General features: G+C 52.0%; 1 pseudogene; it reads left to right on the top strand.

The window, feature by feature from the left end:
- Nucleotides 1–9291: 9291 nt before the first annotated feature.
- LOC133766711 (protein MIX23-like) lies at nt 9292–9531 on the top strand (annotated as a pseudogene).
- Nucleotides 9532–12768: the final 3237 nt, after the last annotated feature.

The following is a 12768-nucleotide window of genomic DNA, read 5'->3' as shown; positions in this document are numbered from 1 at the left end:
TGTCTGTCAACAGGGGAACGATTAGCAGGGTGTGGTCCAGAGCCCAGGGTATCCAGCAGTGAGAGGCATGGCGGGTCAGTGCACATGACCTCTTGGACGGTTCTCCAGGGAAGTATGCTCTCTGAAAGACACAGTCCCGAGAGGTCATCTGCCGTAGGATCCCGTTTCTCCGAGAAGCCTTCAAAAGGTCTATGGGAAGTTGGCATTGAAAGATAAAAATGAAAAAAAAAAAAAAAAAAATGGAGTGGCCGGCATTGTGCTACCGTGGGTTGAGCTGCTGCCTGCAATGCCTGTGTCCCATATGAGTGCCTGTTAGAGTCCTGGCTGCTCCACTTCCAATCCAGCTCCCTGCTAGTGTGCCTGGGAAAGCAGTGGAAGATAGCCCAGGCACTTGGGCCCCTGCACGAATGTGGAAGGCCCAGATGAAACTCCTGGCTCCTGGCTTCTGCCTGACCCAGCCTCAGCCACTGTAGCCATTTGGGGAGTAAGCCACGGAATAAAGGATGTGTGTGTGTGTGTATGTGTGTACACGTGCCTCTCTCCCTCTTTCTCTGCCCCTCCCCATAGCTCTGCCTGTCAAATAAAATTTTTTTTTTGACAGGCAGAATGGACAGTGAGAGAGAGAGACAGAGAGAAAGGTCTTCCTTTTTCCGTTGGTTCACCCCCCAAATGGCCGCTACAGCCGGCGCACTGCGCCGATCCAAAGCCAGAAGCCAGGAGCTTCTTCCTGGTCCCCCCTGCAGGTGCAGGGGCCCAAGCACTCGGGCCATCCTCCACTGCCCTCCCAGGCCACAGCAGAGAGCTGGACTGGAAGAGGAGCAATCGGGACAGGATCCAGCGCCCCGACCGGGACTAGAACCTGGGGTGCCGGCGCCGCAGGCAGAGGATTAGCCTATTGAGCCGAGGCGCCGGCCCATGTCAAATAAAATTTTTTAAAAATGTAGATGTTATTTCTCCACAAATGCTCCGTCGGGTAAAAGACACTTTTGTAAGTGATGGTCCTGGCCATTTAGCCCAACCCCAAGGAACTGAGTGTCCTGGGAATTTAACCGTGTCACAATTTATTAACTGAAGAACAAGGCATGCACCTGAAAATCTGTTTTAAGATTAGGGGGAAAAAGAAGTCGGAAGGAGCCAAACCAGGACTGGAAGGTGGGTGCCTAGTGATTGCCCGTCAAAACTCTCGTGAGACTGCCCTCATTTGACGAGAATGAGCAGGATTGCCGAGAAGTGGAGAAAGGACTCGCTGGGGAAGGTTTCCCTGGTTTTTCTGTTAAAGCTTTGGTTAAATTTCTCTGTACACTCGGCAGATGCTATTTGGTCTTGCAGAAAATCAGCAAGCAAAATGCCTTGGGCCGGCGCTGTGGCATAGCAGGTAAAGCCGCTGCCTGCAGTGCTGGCATTCCTTATGGGCGCTGGTTCAAGTCTTGGACTGCTACACTTCCAATCTGGCTCTCGGCTAATGGCCTGGGAAAGCAGTGGAAGATGGCCCAGTTCTTGGGCCCCTGCACTCATGTGGGAGACCTGGAAGAAGCTCCTGGCTCCTGGCTTTGGATCGGCCCAGCTCTGGCCATTGCTGCCATTGGGGGAATGAACCAGTGGATGGAAGACCTCTCTCTGTCTCTGTCTCTGCCTCTGCCTTTCAAATAAATAAATAATTTAAAAAAAAAATGCCTTGAGCATCCCCCAAAATCCCTTGCCATGGGCTTTGCTCTTGGCTGGTCTGCTTCTGCTTTGACTGCGCCACTTCCTCCTCTTGGTGGCCCATGTTTTGATTGTACTTTGAATTCCGGATCACATAGAGAATGCCTTGCTGTATCTCATGTTACAGCTCTTTGAAGGAATGCTCCAGGATCCTGACCCCTCCCCCCTTGTTTAAAATTTCCTTTGAAATCTCTGCCCTTGTTTGCAGCTGACCTAACCACAATAGTTGGGCATCCCTGGAGCATAAAGTTTCCTCCACTGTAATTTTTCAGCCAGAATTGTGTCATTTGAGCCATTTGAGATGCCCAAGCTTTTAGCTATTGTTTCTGCTGTTAATTGTCCTCTTCAATTAGGGCTTGAACAAGTGTAACTTTTTCCTTGCAGATGGATGTGAATGGTCTGCCACCATGGCTGCATGTTCAACATCAGCTCATTCCTTCTTATTTTTAAAAAAAATTTATTTATTTATTTAAGAGGCAGAGTTACAGACAGAGAGGGAAAGGCAAAGAGAAGCTCGTCCATCCACTGGTTCGCTCCCCAAATGGCTGCAATAGCCCAAGCTATGCTAATCCGAAGCCAGTAGCCAGGAGCTACTTCTGGGTCTCCCACAGGGGTGGAGGGGCTCAAGCACTTTGGCTGTCTTCTACTGCTTTACAGCCCATCAGCAGAGAGCTGGATCAGAAGAGGAACAGCCAGGACATGAACTGGTGCCATACAGGATGCTGGCACCTCAGGTGGAGGCTTAACCTGCTATGCCATAGTGCTGGCCCCATCTCATTCCTTAAACAGAGTTATCCAACTGGAAATGACTGATTTCTTTGGGACACTGCCCTCATAAACATTTCATAAAGCATCAGTGATTTCCCCACTCTTCCACCCAAGATTCACTACAATCCAAGTCTGTTCTTGGTTCAATGTTAGCAAAATTCTTGTTGCTCATATAGGGGCTCTTTTTAAAAAGATTTTATTTATTTATTTGACAGGTAGAGTTACAGTGAGAGAGAGAGACAGAGAGAAAGGTCTTCCTTCTGTTTGTTCACTCCCCAAATGGCTGCAACAGCCAGAGCTATACTGATCTGAAGCCAGGAGCCAGGTGCTTCTTGGTCTCCCGTGCGGGTGCAGGGGCCCAAGCACTTGGGCCATCTTCTGCTTTCCCAGGCCACAGCAGAGAGCTGGGCTGGAAGAAGAACAATCAGGACTATGGCCCATATGGGATGCCGGCGCCGCAGGCAGAGGATTAACATAGTGTGCCATGGCGCCAGCTAGGGTCTCTTTTGAAATTAATGTCTATCCTTCTTAGTGGCTCAAGTTAGATTCTGTTCAGAACATGTTACCACAGCTCACGATGAGTTTAATTTTGGTGCCAAAAAAAATCTGGAAACCACCCAAATTTTTTTCAATATATGCATTTTCCATTAAGTTTTTGACAATCCCTCAAAAGACATCTTGAGATGACAAGATTCTAAAAACAGAGAATATATTTGTGCTTCAGGTCACGGGTAGGGAGAGGAGGTGCACAGGGAAAGAAGGGGGAGTGTGGTTACAAAAGAGCAACACGGGGTCCTCGTGACGATGGAAGTGTTGTGAGCAGTGACTGTGGAAGCGGATGTTTGGAGCTACACATGTGTTAGGGTGGTACAGAACCACACATGTGTTAGGGTGGTACGGAACCACACATGTGTTAGAGCGATTGGAACTCACACACATGCACACACACGCACACACGCTGCAGTGGTGTGCCTGTGTGTGGTCACCCAAAATTATTGTAACTTGATCCCCAAGATGAAAGTATCAAGTAGGGGTGAAGCTGCCACTTGGGTGGCCCACATCCCAAAGCAGAGTGCCAGTTCCAGTGCTGGCTGCTCCTCTTCTGATCCAGCTCCCAGCTGGTACGCCTGGAAAGCAGCCACATGATGGCTCAGGCACTTGAGTGCTGCCAGCCTGGATGGAATAGCTGGCTCCTGGCTTCAGGCTTGCCCAGCTCTGGCTGTTGTAGTCATTTGGTAAATGAGCAGTAGATGAAATCTGTGTGTGTGTGTGTGTGTGACTCTGCCTTTCAAATAAACAAATAAATCTTTTTTAAAAAAAGAAGTGAAGCCTATAGGAGTTAACTTGGAAACTCATGAAGGAGCTTGAAGGGAGTGCCCTTGGCTCCCTTGTCCTCTGCCTTGCACCGAGTGAGGGCAGAGCAGCAAGGCACTTCCTCAGCAGAGCCTGTGCTTGTGCCTGACCTCAGGTGTCCCAGCTTTTGTAGCTGTTAAGAGACGAATTCCTCTGCTTTATAAAGTACCCACTCTAGGGTGCTTTGTCATAGCCGCACAAAAGGACTAACACACACACACGTGTGTGCACACGTGCACACACACACGGAGAAGTGAAACTGGGGACATCTGAGCAGGGCTTAGTAGGTTGTACCAATGTCAGATCCTGTTGTAATATTGTCCTATGGCTTTGCAAGATGAAGCTAGTGGGGGAAACGGGGCAACAGGACTCTTCTGCACTATTTATTAAGACTACTTGTGGATCTAGAATTATCTCCATTTTTTAAAAATTTATTTGCCAGGTAGAGTTATAGACAGAGAGAGACAGAGAGAAAGGTCTTCCTTCCGTTGGTTCACTCCCTAAATGGCCGCTACGGCCGGTGCTGCGCTGATCCAAAGTCAGGAGCCAGGTGCTTCCTCCTGGTCTCCCATGCAGGTGCAGGGCCCAAGCACTTGGGCCATCTTCCACTGCCTTCCTGGGCCACAGCAGAGAGCTGGACTGGAAGAGGAGCAGCCGGGACTAGAACCGGGTGCCCATATGGGATGCCAGCGCCACAGGCGAAGGATTAACTAAGTAAGCCTCGGCACCAGCCCCGAATTATCTCCTTTTAAAAAGAAAAAAAAAAGCAGTGGAAAACCAGAAAACACCAGAGATTTCGGACTTTAGGAGCCACGGGCAAGTTTTGAGAGATTTTCTGCAGGAGTGCCACGTGTCTGTTTCCTGCCTGGTGGTAGGGTAATATCATCCTGGTCTCAGTTGTAACTGTGACTTTTTAAAAAAAGAATTGATGTATTTAGAGAATAGAGTGATAGAGAGGAAGAGACAGAGAGAGAGCTTCCATCTGCTGCAATGGCCGGGAGTGGGCCAGGCAGAAGCCAGGAGCCTGGACCTCTCTATGGGTCTCCGCTACGGAGGACTGGATGGGGTGGATATGTGGTGCAGTAAGTTAAGCCACTTCTTGGTACGTCAGTGTCTCATATCAGAGTGCCTGGGATTGATTCCCACCTCTGCTGTAGGTCCAGTTTCCTGTTAAGCATGCCCTGGGAGGCAGCAGGTGATGGCTCAACTAGTTGGGTTCCTGCCATCCATGTGGGAGATCTAGATTGAATTCCTAGCTCCTGGCTTCAGCCTGGCCCAGACCCAGTTGTTGTTGGCATTTGGGGAGTGAAATAGTAGATGGGAGATAACCATCTCTCGCCTTTCACACGATTTAAACAAATAAACACATCAAAACAGAAAAAAGTTGCATGAAAAGTGAGGGGTACAGTGCAATATTTTTTTCAAATCCAGGCATCCTGATGTGGGACGTGGACTTTTTTTTTTTTTTTTTAAGAATTGATTTATTTATTTGAAAGAGTTACACACAGAGAGAAACAGAGAGATTGCATCTGCTGGTTCACTCCCTAAATGACTGCTTCCTCTGGTTTTCTCACGTGGTACAGGGGCCCAAGCACCATCCTCCACTGCTTTCCCAGGCACCTTGGCAGGGAGCTGGATTGGAAGTGGAGCAGCCGGACTCGATCTGGCATCCATATGGGATGCTGGTACTGCAGACAGCAGCTTAACCCACTTTGCCACAGAGCTGGCCTCTACAGTTGGAATTTAAAACCAGATTTATTTTTAACTCCAAAGCTTATGCTTCTAATTACTGCATCATGATTTTTGAATCGGAGTTTACAAATATATTCTTGGGGTTTTTAATTGAGTTTTCTATGAGAAGTTTTTAACCTGGTATTTTTTTCTGTCTGTCTTTTAAAATACTGGGTCACCCAAACAATGCTCACAGCTGATTTCAGGCCCTGTGTTATGCATTTGTGTATACGATGGCATTCAGGCCAGCTACAGCAATTTTAATCCCTCCAGCTAAATGGCCTAAGGACAGAGCAGTCTTCGTTGTCACTGTGGAGCCAGCCAAAGAAAAGGCGTTGTTCTGAAGATTCATGAAGAGTTCTCAGTGATCTAAGTGGGCGGAGGAGACGGGAGATCAGTGCGGAGAGGCCGGGGCGGGGCGTGAAACCCAACACCACGCGAGCCCCAGCCCTCCGGCTCCTTTCCCGCTCCCGACAGCCGTCTGGTTTCCCCAGACAGCACCAGCCGCCCTTGCCAAGAAGTGCCGTGCGTTTCTGTGTGTGGATTTGCTGCTGTTGCTTGTATTTAGCTCATTAAATGTGTTTGTGTTTTATAGCTGCTTAAAAGCTGCGAGCCTCTAAGGAGTTTAGCTTAGTTGGATGGTGTGCATCCTGGAGCTGGACAACAAAAATAACACGCGTCAACGCTGGGAGCGCTGGGGAAGTTTTACTGTTTAATGGGGGTCTCAAAATGACTTAAGATCAGGCTGAGGGGGCCGGCACTGTGGCATACAACAGGTCAAGCCGCTGCCTGCGACGCCAGCAGCCCACATGGAAGCCAGTTAGAGTCCTGGCTGCTCCACTTCCGATCCAGCTCTGCTAATACACCCAGGAAAGCAGCAAGGGTAGCTCAGGAGCTTGGGCCGCTGTACCCACATGGGAGCTCTGGATGGAATTCCTGGCTCCTGGCTTCAGTCTGGCCCAGCCCCTGCCATTAGGGCCATTTAGGGAGTGAACCAGCAGATGGAAGACTCTCCCTCTCTCACTCTTTCTCTCTCTCTCTCTCTTTCTCTATAACACTGCCTTTTACATAAATAAAACTAAAAAAAAAAAAAATTAATCCGAGGTTCTGAGTTGCAGACAACAGCAATGCTCTCTGATTAACGGAAGCAGACTCGGAATTTGTTGAGTGGGTATTGGGTGGCAGAAGAACAAGAGAAAGCTGGAGAATCAAAGGTACAAAGAGATCGGGAATGAGGGAAGGTGGCTGGGCCACCCCAGGGCCTCCCGGCCCAGGACTCACTCCTGTGGCCCCGGCACTGCCCTTCCAGGACTCAATGCTGCCACCACGAAGCATTCCAGTCATCTTTGAAGAGCTAAGGCCCTGGGGGCTGGCGCTGGCTGGCTACTATGGCCTGGGAAAGCAGTAGAAGATGGCTCAAGTCCTTGGGTCCCTACACCCATGTGGGAGACCTGGAGGAAGCTCCTGGCTCTTGGCTCCTGGCCTCGGATCAGCTCAGCTCTGGCCGTTGCGGCCATTTGGGGAGTGAACCAGTGGATGGAAGACTTCTCTATCTCTCTCTGTAACTCTGTCTTTCAAATAAACAAAATTTATTTAAAAATCACAAAAAAATAAAAGTTAAGACCCTGGACGGAAACATCCAGTCAGCCAAGCCTGTCTTTTAGCCCCAGGCAGGAACCCTCAGCTCTCAGGGGCCTCTCTAGATCCAGGCATGGGTGATTCTTTCCATATGGGCAGGGTGTCTACACGCGGGGAACAAACCCACGTGGTCCACGGCGCCTGCATCGCACACTCAATGTTGAATAAGATAGCCTTGTAGGCACCAACTGAAGCCCTACCCGCACCCCTGGGGTTACTGCTGGAGCAGTGCCCGCCAGCCCCGCAGTGACCTGGCCCAGGGTCCACACTCGGCTTTTTGTTTGCTGACTCTCCCTATGGAGGGCACAGTAGGAGGGAACCATCCAAGGTAATCTATCTGGTATGGGACACTCTGTCCTTGAAAACAACAAAAAAAGTCTATTTAAACCAGCTTCTGCTGCTGTTTACATCGACAAGCTAATAAAAGGCCTCCGGGTCAGGTTTTGGAGCTGAAATTCAGAAAACAGAGTATTTGTCAGATCAGCACTGTTCGGTCATCAGAGAGCATGAGGGGTGGGAAGCGTCTCTGCAGGTGGCTGATGGCCACATTTTTTTTTTTAAGATTTATTTATTTATTTGAAAGTCAGAGTTACACAGAGAGAGGAGAGGCAGAAAGAAAGAGAGAGAGAGAGAGAGGTCTTCCATCTGATGGTTCATTCCCCAAATGGCCGCAATGGCCGGAGCTGCACCGATACGAAGCCAGGAGCCAGGAGCTTCTTCCAGGTCTCCCACATGAGTGCAGGGGCCCAAGGACTTGTGCCATCTTCTACTGCTTTCCCAGGCCACAGCAGAGAGCTGGATGGGAAGTGGAGCAGCCAGGTCTCATATAGGATGCCGGTTAACCCGCTGTGCCACAGCACCGGCCCCTGATGGCCACACTTGATCAGAGCATGTCCCTGCGGGGCTGTGGGACTCGGCATGTGGTCTCAGTGAACCTGAACAGTGCAAAAACCTGCTGGGGGAGGGAGACAGCTCGTGCTGTGCCCCACGTCATGAGCCGGCCCCTTTCTCATTTTGGGGCACGCCCTCCGCTTTGAAGGTGTTTCGTGTTGCAGCTGCACGGGAAGTCCCCGCCTGTGCAATGCTTTCTTTGCAAAGCGTTCTACACCCGGAAATAGGTTTGTTTTTCTCCCTCCTCCAGTTACATGAAGGTGCTGGGAAAAAAACCCTCTGCTTCAGTTACTGCATGAGCTGCCGGCCACCGACCGCGGTGACCTCTCCCCTGGCTCTTCCTCCCTCCCGCGCTGCCTCCCCCGCCGGTCCTGAAACATGCCGGGTGCATCCTGCCTCCGGGCCCTTGCACTTGCCCTGTCCTTGGCTGGCGTGTCGCAGTCTTCCCCCATCGTCTACATGAGATTTGCTCCCTCAACCTCCTTCAGGTCCCTGCCCTAACGTTATGCCTTATTACTGAAGTGTCCTGCTTTTCAGTCATCCCAGCCCTGGTCTCCCAGTTCTTTCTCCTGCACTCTGCACCTGATTCACTCTATATTTACTTCTTCTTCTTCTTCTTCTTTTTTTTTTTCACATAGAGTTAGACAGTGAGAGAGAGAGACAGAGAGAAAGGTCTTCCTTCCGTTGGTTCACCCCCTAAATGGCCACTTTGGCTGGAGCTATGCCGATCTGAAGCCAGGAACCAGTGCCTCCTCCTGGTCTCCCATGCAGGTGCAGGGGCCCAAGCACTTGGGCCATCCTCCACTGCCTTCCTGGGCCACAGCAGAGAGCTGGACTGGAAGAGGAGCAACCAGGACTAGAACCGGGTGCCCATATGGGATGCCAGCACCGCAGGCGGAAGATTAACCAAGTGAGCCATGGCGCCGGCCCCTCTATAATTACTTCTTTATTTGTTTATTACCTGTCTTCTCCCACCAGCAAAAACTATGTCTTCTTCCCAGCTAACTAGCAGCACACAGTGGGCTCTCAGTTAGCTATGTGTTGAATGAGTTTTTGCATATAATAGTACAGCTGTTATTTGATGTGTAGAATTGCAAACATCACCTCTCATTGAGACATGATGCAAGTGTGGCAATGATTTAGGGTCAAGTGCAATGAGGAGCCCGGAGCTCTGTGCAGGGAGTTTTCAGGATCAGAAGCCCCAGTATGGCGATGCCCAGTGGTGATGTGAACCGTGCAGCCCACGGGGTTCCAGGAACCACTCAAGGTCACGAGGACAACGGATGACAGAAGAGTTCACGCACTAAACACTGTGGTGCCGACGGCTTCCTCTGCTGTCAGAGCTGTCAGCAGCTTCATCAGTCTTTGAAATGGATGCAGTCAGCACTCACCCTTGAGGAAGTGGTGAATGACAGGAGCTGGGAGGTGTTTCATGGACGCTGCTGAACTCCCTGGAGCTGCGAATACGCAAAGAGGCATTTTTTTTTTCAAGGACCAGATGATGTCACGAGAGCTAAGCATGGCAGACATCAACAGTACGGCTTCCTGGGGGGTGGGGGTGGGGTCTCTGAGCCAACAGACAGAAACCTTTTGTTGATTCCAGCCCCACTTAGCTAAGAGCTCAAGTAGAAACAATTCTGATAATTATGGAGAAAGCAACTGTAATTTTATGCTACTTCTGTAGAAGGAGATGTTTCGTAACTATTCAAACAGTTTCCTGGCTCAGGGGAGAACAAAAAAGAAGCCCCTGGATAAAAGAGGCAGCGCAGCGTTTAAGCCCCGGTGCTGAGCCCTCCTCTGCACCCCTGGCTCCTGCATCCAGCTGCCCTTCCCCGTGTCCTCTGGGTGTCTCACGGGCTCACAGGAGGTCAGCACAGCACGCGCTCTTGGTTCTCCCCGTCCCTAGTGGGAACCTGCTCGTGCCCCAGCTGCCCATTCTGGTTCGTGACTGCCTTCCGCTTTGGCTCAGGTCCACAGCCAGATTTCTCCTCCGCAGGCAGCCTCCCGTTCCCAGACGCTCACCGGCAGCCCAGTAGAAACCATTCAGCTCGCTCTGCCCTGACCGGGATGGCCAACCAGTCACCAAAGACCTGTGTCCCTCGGGGACAGCTGTTGACGGGTGGCTGCTCACCCAGGGACTGCGTCTCTCCGGTGCCCTCTTCACCTGGGTGAGGCCGTGTCACAAGTTTTCTCTGATGGGATAGAAATAGAAGCAGCGTGGCCGGCGCCGCGGCTCACTAGGCTAATCCTCCGCCTTGCGGCGCCGGCACACCGGGTTCTAGTCCCGGTCGGGGCACCGATCCTGTCCCGGTTGCCCCTCTTCCAGGCCGGCTCTCTGCTGTGGCCAGGGAGTGCAGTGGAGGATGGCCCAGGTCCTTGGGCCCTGCACCCCATGGGAGACCAGGATAGGTACCTGGCTCCTGCCATCGGATCAGCGCGTTGCGCTGGCCACAGCGCGTTACCGCGGCAGCCATTGGAGGGTGAACCAACGGCAAAAGGAAGACCTTTCTCTCTGTCTCTCTCTCACTGTCCACTCTGCAAAAAAAAAAAAAAAAAAAAAAAGAAATAGAAGCAGCGTGAGCCCCACCCCGTCCCACGAGGTTGAGCGTGCACGAGTCTTCACGCTTTCTCTGAGCGGGGAACACCAGCAAATTCCAGCTCCACGGGGCAGCCCGGAGTGGCCGGGACTCCCAGAGCGGGGCTCTCTGGAGCGGGAGCCCAGTCTAGGAGAGCAGACTCAGTGACTCACTGACAGCTTCTCCAACCGGTCTTCTCCCGGTGAACTTAGAGGCAGTGTTGAAAGACGGGTGAACGTGGCGTCGGGCCAGCTGCGTTACCCCCTGGCTTTGCCCCATGCAAGCCTCTCGGAACCTCACAGCAAGGCCTTCTCACAGGCTCCCACGGCACCAACTGTGAATGCTGAACACGGTGCCTCGCGTCTGGTGGGCGCCCGGCAACGCTCCTCTCCTTTCTTTCCTCCCCTGCCCCCTCCCCCCTCCCTTGTTCTCCCTTTTCTCGCCGCCATGGAGCACACACTTGTCAGAGCCAAGGGCAGAAGAAGAGATCGGAGCCAAGAGAGACACGGCAATCCCAGTGCGAGGGATTTCTCTCTGGGGGTGTTGCCCTGAGCAACCGCGCACTCCGAGGGAAAACACCTGCTGGCCCAGTTCTAACCATGGCCTGAGAAGCAGTCAGCTCTGCCTGGCCTTGGATCCCTTTCTGCAGACTGTCCCGTCACCGCCCCAGGGACGTCTGCCTGGAGCAAAGCGAGCTAGACTGTGCTGCCCGGCTACGCTGTTCTTCAGGTCTCTGAAGGAGAACTCCTCGTGTGGGGACAGGTGCCATCTTTGCATCAGGGTGAGATGCCACTCAGGTATCTGAGGCCTGGACGGTGGTTCTGGCCGTCATTCTGTGCTTGCTTACCGGGGTTCATTGAGAACGGTGCCGTGGAAACAGCTGACGTTCAGGACAATGCACTGGGACCCCCCCACACACACACCGAGTTCCCTGGCTAACTCTGAAACAGACGCCAAGTTCAGGTGAATCCCCTCACGATGGCTGCACCATCATCTCTGGACGCCGTGCAGTTGGGGGAAGGGTAGAGACAGACCTGGGGCATCTCACTGGTCCCTCACCTGGGGGAAGGTGAGGTTCCTTCTGGCTCTGTTGAGTGCTGGCTGCGTACCTGGCACTGCTACATGCTTTTCTGTACACGTGTCCAGAAATTTTGCAAATTTGGGTGGCTCCATTATTTGTCACATCGCAATTGTGTGACCATCTCTCTGAAATCTAAGCAGCAGAGGGCCCGACAGCCAGATCTGGGCTTGAGTCCTGATGGCCCCGTCCTGATCACTGGGCAGAGGCGATGTTTGCTCACCGTGGCGTCCCCCCAGGATTGAGAACAGTGCGTGCACGTGGGAATGTCTCAGGGCAGACTTGAGCTGGGCTGCTCGCTAGGCCTCTTCGAAGCTCGGTTTCCTGAGCACAAAAGTAGGAAAAATAGGGGCAGGTATTGTGGCCCAGCAAGTCAAGGCGCCGCTTGGGATACCTGCGTTCCGCAGTGGAGTGGCTGGCTGGAGCCTCAGCTACTCGGCACGTCCAACCCAGCTTCCTGCCAATGCACCTGGGAGGCAACAGGTGACGGCTAAGTAGTGAGGTCTCTGTCAGCCACGTGGGAGACCCAGATCTAGTTCTTGGCTCCTGGCTTTAACTCAGCCCATTCCCGGCTGTTGTGGGCATTTGGATGGGAGAGCTCTGTTTCTGTTTCTCTGCCTTTCAGATAAAATAAATCAATAAATAATTTCTAAAAACCTCTTAGACAGTATCATACCCAGGATTTTGACAATGATCAACCCAAGGATCTTGTAGCAGTTCCTTTACAGGGCTTTTCAATAGATTGAAATGACGGAGACACAACGCTTAGCACTATCCATGCATGCCGCACACATTTATTATTGGCTACGCAGACTTCTCTAGGAGGCAACAGGACGTGTTTCTCAAAGCGCAGTCTGAGAGCTAGCTGGGGAGTGTGCGGAAATGCAGGTTTGGGTGGGGCCTGAGCCTCTGCACTGAGGAGTAGCTCTCAGGAGTGCCCGTGCAGCCAGTCTGAGGAGCAGGAGGGGTGAAGACAAGAGAACCAGGGAGACCCGTGCAAGCGCGGTAGTGCCAGGAGGAGGACAGCAG

This window comes from Lepus europaeus, chromosome 9 (assembly GCF_033115175.1).
Source record: "Lepus europaeus isolate LE1 chromosome 9, mLepTim1.pri, whole genome shotgun sequence".
Classification (NCBI taxonomy): Eukaryota; Metazoa; Chordata; class Mammalia; order Lagomorpha; family Leporidae; genus Lepus; species Lepus europaeus.
This window is presented reverse-complemented; position numbering and strand designations above follow the sequence as displayed.